Source organism: Macrotis lagotis, chromosome X (assembly GCF_037893015.1).
Source record: "Macrotis lagotis isolate mMagLag1 chromosome X, bilby.v1.9.chrom.fasta, whole genome shotgun sequence".
In the NCBI taxonomy this organism is placed as follows: Eukaryota; Metazoa; Chordata; class Mammalia; order Peramelemorphia; family Peramelidae; genus Macrotis; species Macrotis lagotis.
In genome coordinates, this window is record NC_133666.1 from 49,594,262 (window position 1) to 49,601,953 (window position 7,692).

Genomic DNA, 7,692 nt, shown 5'->3' on the forward strand with positions numbered 1-7,692 from the left:
AGTGTTAGCAAGTCATATTTGCCTTGTGAAAGAAAGACATAAACAGATTTGTGTTAAGGAAGAATTTTTCCATACACAAATACAAGAAATATCTGTGATTTTTGTCTATATGGAAAGAAAGCTTCTGGTGTGGAAACTTTCTACCATGTACCAGGATCTGGTATGCCATTTGGTCATGCAGATCACAACCTTCCAACAGATTCTTATCATTGTATGACTCTTGTTCATGTCCTTCCATAAAAACCACAAGGAAGATCTATCCAACATTCTGTAGACCTTCTTTTAGTTCTTTGAATTGTCCATGATACTTTGGCAGCACTGGGACTATCCATCTGCTATCATTTACTCTCACTAAAGGACTGGCCTACCTCATTTTCCAGTCATATATGTCCTTGATGGCATCTTTTAAAATACTTCCCATATGTAAATCTTCATTTGTAAATATGCTTCAGCCTTTCCAGCCTCACCATATGCCTTTCCATTGATCGCCTTTTGAGTTGCAAGCGGTTAGGATTCTTCTGAGATTGTGATATTCTTTTGATTCCCAGCCATATGCTATTACAGAAAGAATCTTGATATCTGTTCTGAAAAGCAGTTGGAAACTATGTTAGAAAAATCACTAAATTGCTCATTTTCAATGATTCAGCAGTGTCACTATAGAGCATAAACCCCCAGGAAGGGCAAAGAAAAAGGGAAAAGTACCAGAGATGACCACAATATTTGTAGTAGCACTGTTTTGGTCAGGAAGATACTAAAACCAAAAAGGAGGGTCTATCAATTGGGAAATGGCTAAATAAATTGTGGTATATGAATGTATTGAAATGTGATGTCAAAAGAAATGATGAATATGAAGAATCTAGGGAAACTTGGGAACAATATGAACAGAAGTCAACAAAACCAAGAGAACAATGACCAAAGTCATGCAAATGCAAATATCCTTAAAAGACCTCAGAGAATCTATACTAGCATTTTGTGTGTGTGTGTGTGTGTGTGATATTACTATAGTAATCTACTATATAGATAGTAAAGATTAATAGACAAAGTAGATGTCTATTAATTGCTAACAGCTAAATAAATTGGGGTACATGAATATAATGGGAAGCTAATGTGCTATAAAAAACAAGTATGAATATAAAATGACCTAGATTTACATGATCTGGTGTGTAGTGGAGTAAGTAGGCATAATATATACAACAGCTCCCACATTTTAACAAAAAAATGTTGAAAGTGAATGTTACAAAATTATAAAGAACAAATAAGAGAGAGAAGAATATACCTCTAGTTTTCTGTGGAAAGAGGGTTGTTCATAGGTGTGGAACATGGCATAGTCACATTTATGATTTTTTTCTCTTTATTTTCAAAAAAATTCTTAGTTTTAAGGGATAGCTCTTTGGGAAGGGAAGAGAGAGTGGAATAGGAGGGAAATTTAGGGAGTGTAAAACACAAAGTATCCATAAAATATATATTTTAAAAAAGACTTTAGAACTCTGATTGATGTAGTGACCAAACTTTACATGAGAGGACAGACAGTTACAGCATGCCTCCTTTTCAACAGAGTGGTGGCCACTTGCCATTGCCAAATGTGGCCAAGGTTTTGCTTTGTTCTCCCTAACTGTATTTTTTGCTACATGAACAGATTCTGTTGGGTTACTAGGAAGGAAAAGCAATATAAAAATTATTTTAATAATATTTGCTTTAAAGAACTGGTTTTGGGTGCTTTGGGAACTACGAAAGAAGTCTAACTGCATGTTTTTTGCCTTTAAAGAGTTTATAGTCTATTTCATTAGACAAGATATATACATGTAAAACAATATAGAATAATGTAAGACTGTGTAATAGTTTTAAATTATATGCATGTAAAACATTATAGTCTAATGCATGACAGAGGGTGATTTGATTGCTGTCCTTCATAAGGGAAGAAGACAATGACATCAAAGGAATGATGATATGACATATACACAGTTGATTAAAGTGAAGGGAGTGTTGTGCAAAAACATCCTTCTCACTGCCTCTTCCAGAGCCCTCTTAGCCAGTGGCTTGGTGGTAAGGAAACAACTTACGGTGCTGGTCTGGACACAGCAGGATACCTTGGTCTTTTAGATATAGATCTTTCCCATATCACGGAGGCACGATGGTGTTATAGTAATGCCAGGCTTAGGGGTTCTGACCTTCCAGGCAGCTTCTGGGAAACCAAAGTCTTTGGTTTCCAGGGAGAGTATGATCACAAAGTTGAAGAAAACAGAACATCAAGAGAAAGGTTAGGATATTTTTACCATATTGATGATATGTTGTCCAGGATGAGTGGAACTGTCACTTCATTCATAAGATATACCCACTGACAAAGACTAAAGGGATGCAAGACAGTATCTAATAGAATTTTAGATTACATTTTACATCTTATAAACTTTGTAGGCATTCAGAGAGGAAAAATCAGTGTGGGTTCAAGTTGTGTCACAGGGCCTAGGGACATTAAGGTGGGTTACAAGCTAGGTCTTGGATAGGATTAGATGTGATAAATTGATAAGGTTGAACTTGACCAGAAGGACAACTGAAAAACATTAAGATTCTTGGGAGAGGGTAGCTAGGTGGCACAGTGGATGGAGCACTGGCCCTGGAGTCAGGAGGACCTGAGTTCAAATGTGACCTCAGACACTTAATAATGACCTAGCTGCGTGGCCTTGGGCAAGTCACTTAACCCCATTGCCTTGCAAAAAAAAAAGATTCTTGAGAGAGAAGGACAAAGAGACTTAAAGGCTTGTGTCATGAACCCCTTCAGCAGTCTGAGGAAACTGAGGGCTCCTTCTCAGAATCCTGTTTTTAAGTGTATTAAAATAAAGAACATAGGAGTGGCTAGGTGGCGCAGTAGAGAGAGCACCGGCTCTGGAGTCAGGAGTATCTGAGTTCAAATCCGGCCTCAGACACTTAATAATCCCCTAGCTGTGTGGCCTTGGGCAAGCCACTTAACCCGTTTGCCTTGCAAAAACCTAAAAAAAAAAATAAAATAAAGAACATAGGATTACAAAAGAAGCTAATTACACCAAAATAGTTATCAATTTTTTTTAACAAATATACAGATCCCAGATCAGGAACCACTTGCTTAGTCTGTGAAGATGACCTTGGAAGATGGGGTGATATCTACTGAATACAAGGGGAACTTGTTATTCAATCATGTTTGACTCTTTGTGACCTCATTTGGTATTTTCTTGGAAGAAATACTGTAGTGGGTTTACCATTTGCTTCTCTAACTCATTTTACAGATGAGGAAATTGAGGCAAATAGGGGGAAGGAACTTGCCCAGGGTTATATAACTAACAATTGTCTGAGGTCAGACATGAACTCAAGAAGATGAATAGCCTGACACGCTATTCATTGCAGCATACCTAACTGCCCAATAAGTAAACTACATCATATATTAATGAATGGTTTGAAGCATTTGTTTATGAATAGAACAAAGTTCATGTTTCACCTTTTATAGCCAGACCAAGCAGTAGCTCTTGTAGGTATGATGACATTTTTACCAGTGTTATTGGATTTAACAGCCAGTCATTGGTTACACCCAACTAGGTAACAGAAACTATGTCCATCTATGGAGATACCTGCAGAGAGTGGGCAGCGTAATGCATAGAATTCAGGTCAATTCAGTTCATTCAACAAACATTTAACAATCAACTCAGTGTGTGCCAACCACTGAGCTAGGGGAGACTGACAAAAAATTAAAATCCTTGCCTCTAGCAGCAAAGGGGCCAAACTTGTACATAGATGAGGAAATAAATACAAGCTGGTGAGATAAGGAGAGCATTACCACCTCGAGTTGAGCCTTGAAAGGCATCAAGAATTCCCAAAGAGTTGAGGAAAGAAAGGCTTCCAGGCTAGGGGAGTGGGAAGAGGGGATTGCAAAGGGCCAGAGTGGAGATGGAATGGGAAACAGCCAAAGTGTCTCAGGGGAATAATCACTGAAAATATTCAAAAAAGGGGATACTGAAGCCAGTGAGAGAGGCGTTTAATGCCCAAATTAGGGATTTTGTTTTATTTAAAGGCAGTGGGGAGCCAACAAAACTTCTCCAGCAATGAAGTGCTAGGATCAGAGATGGGAGTAAGAAAAGACATGGAGGCAGAGGGAAGAAGTTGAACTTGGGAATCAGGAGACCTGAGTTCAAATGTGGACTCTGCTGATCACATCCTAATGACCTGATTTATGCAAGTTGCTTCACTCCTCTGAGGTACAGTGTTCTCTTCTACATTTCAACCAGTATACACTCTTATGGTATACTCCCTTCCTCTTCATGTTCATAATTCACCTGCATCTCATGCTACCACATCCCCAATGTCATGGGCTTCTTTGAGAACGAAGGACAAACAGCAGCCTATGTGAGTAGCAGGAGTTATCCTACTGCTGTCAAGTTAGACAATACAGTTCCTTCCTTCCTTCCTTCCTTCCTTCCTTCCTTCCTTCCTTCCTTCCTTCCTTCCTTCCTTCCTTCCCTCCCTCCCTTCCTTCCTCCCTTCCTCCTTTCTTACTCTGCCTCTTTTCTCTCCTCTCCCTTCTTTCTGTACACATAGGGTATCACAATCTTACCTGTGTGTATTCTGCCCAAAGGAAATCAAATTTTCATCACTGAAACCTGACAAGATATCTTGGGGTTTACCAGCCCCAAATAACTGGCTCTCATTGACTGACCCACAGGAGGTCCCAGACTAAGCCTTACTTGGTCATCGTTTGGTCCTGATTGGCTCAGAATAAATGTGAATGGCAATCATTTCTGTTTTGGCCAGAAACCATGAAGGGCTTCGCCCTCCCAGATTGATTTCTTTTTATCCAGGTGAAAGAGGCCATTCTTTACTTCATTTCTTTCTTACCTAGTCTAGATTACTGAATGGGTGTTGACTCACATAGTGAGACCTGTTAAAAGACCTTAGCTTATAAAAGCCAAGGTCTCCCACTGTACCCAGGGCCATCTCCAGTGGTCCTGATTCTTATTTGGCCACTGAACTCGGATGGCTTTGTAGGACTTGCTGGGGACTTTTCACAGCTCCCCCTCACTCAAATCCAATTCATGGGCTTGTCATGACATCACTTCCCTGATGTCTTGGTCCTCTTTGAGAATGAAGGGCAAACACCAACTCCCTATTGCTTCCCAGTATAGTGCTGAGGCTACTATATTGTTTTTCATCCTAAAGAGGCCCTTGACTAGCCTTCTCTCTAAGCCATTCTGGTGGGGGCTGCACTTGTCTGAGTCCTTTACCTCTTCCAGGGGAACCTGTGAATGGATAAGTGACATACACACACACACACACACACACACACACACACACACACAAACACACTCAGTTTATCTTCCTGATTGCCAGGTTAGTTGTAATATGAACTTCCCCTCTCTGACCTCAGTGCTGACATTGACACTCCTTTCTGAGAGTCTGAGAGCCAGCCCAGGCCTGGCCTGTTATTTCTGAGAGAGACCTGGTCAAAAAGTCTAAGTAAGTGTCTTAAAATGCTTGGAGGAGGGGCCTGGGGCTGGGTCAGGCTGGATGCTGGTGTGCAGATGGGGTCATCTGGGGGCTGAGAGCCGGAAATTGAGCCAGCTAGTTAGCATTTTCCCTTGAAGCCTTTTTATGAGCATTTAATGTGGAGTCAGACCTTTATGAATGCTAAAAAGCAACTTGCAAACTCCTGCTCCCCTCAATTAGGGTTGGGGGTGGGGTGGGGTTGGGGAGAGCTGAGAAGTTAGATCCTCCCAGATTCCTGCTCTGTTTGAAAAGAGCCCAAATGTGGAGAAAAGACTGGTCACAAGTTCCTTTTTTAAAGGGAAACCATGAAACTATGGGCAGGATTGGAACTGGGAAGACAATGGAGTCTTGCATTGAAATGTTCAAATGAGAAGCTTTGCTAAGTTCCAGACACTGGGGGCAAAAGCCCACAGACAGGGTGAAGGGATACTTCCTCACCCTGACCTGTTTGCCATTTTTTGTTCCCAAGGAACTGACTGCCAAGTACTTCTGAGAAGTGCCTGCACATGTTGTCTTGTTTGTGGAATTTGGACAGTCTACTGCCAATAATGTATATTTTTTCACAAGTGATGTTTGCCTAAATCTCTATAAAGAGCATCTCTATGAATATGAATTATGGGAAGGACCCATGACTTCCACTGGCAATATTGCTGACTTTTATGTCTGACTTGGCCTAGATCATTCCTAGGGGGATAACAGGGGGCATTGAGGAAAGACTTTTCTTGTGTAGAGGCACAGAGCTAAGATCAGTTAGGTCTTCTGACTTCAAGCTCAAAATATTGTTCTGCCTAGAGCCCAGGTGAATAACATTTCATAGGATTATAGATTGTCCCTGTGTCAAAGTGTATGGATATTTTTATCACTCTCAGCATAATTCTGAATTGCTTTACAGAGTAACTGGACCAATTCACAGCTTTACTAATACTGTATTAATTTGCTTGTCTTTCTACATCATGTTCTTTACTCCAACATTGACTAGTCCCATTTTTTTGGCTATCTTTGCCAATTTGCTGGGTGTGAGGTGAAATCTCAGTTCTTTTGATTAGTATTTCTCTTATTAGCAATTTAGAAAATTTTCAAGTTGCTAATTCATAATTCTTTTTGGGGGGAATTGTTTGTTCATATCACCTGACTTCCTCCGTTGATGAATGGTTTTTGCTCATATATTTACACACACACACACACACACACACACACACACACACACACACACACTCCTAGTTACCAGACTCATCAGAGATAGATGATAAAAAATTTTTCCCTAGTCAGCTATTTTATTATCTTAGTTGCATTAATTTTGTTTGTGCAGAAGCTTTTAAAGTTATATATAAATGAAGGTATATATTTTATCTTTTGGAGCATTTGTTCTTTTTCTCTCATAGTACCACTTTCTCACATTAAGAATCTACTATCTGTATCTCTTTCTCTGATTCCTTGCCTGATTCTCAGTAGCTGGTTATCATCCTCAGCCCCAACATGCCAGAAATCTATTGCTTGGATTTTCGCCATTTTTGACACTCCATTGCCCTGCTTTCATATGTTACTGAATAATTGTTGGAGGTGGTGGGGGCTGGAGAGAATGTGCAAAATGAAAATGGTTCCTCTTGCTTAGGACGTGAGGTGGGAGAGTATGGTTCAATTTTGAACTTTCAGGAGAATCCCACCCTTTTACACTCCATCTGAACCTCACCATCATATCTGTGGGAACCGTCCTCTATAACACTGAAAAGTGGCACTGGAATGTGAAAGTCAAATAACAGATGGAGTGAGAAAGACACAGGCAGCACTGAATTCCTCACAGGTCTTTTGTTCTGCTCAGATGGCCAGTAAGCAGCAATTGTCCTTTAGCTAATTCTCTTAATAATTCCCCATCTCAGACATTCAAAGTTCTTCCACTAGAAAAAACTCAACTAGCCTACCATCAAAATGAAACAAAAAGGCACAGGCATAGAAGGATCCAGGTTGCTTCTGGAGGAATAAAAGGGGCAGGGACTGGGGCTAGGTTATCAGTCTGAAGAGATAGCCAAGAGTAACTTTTTTGAAAAAAATGAATAAAAATTACCTAGGGGAGAGTCTTTTATTCTTTACTATGTTTAGAATGCTTCCAATTTACTGTTCATCATAATAATAACTGACATTTAAATTGTGATTAAAGTTAACAAAGAACTTTCTTTATATTATTTCAAA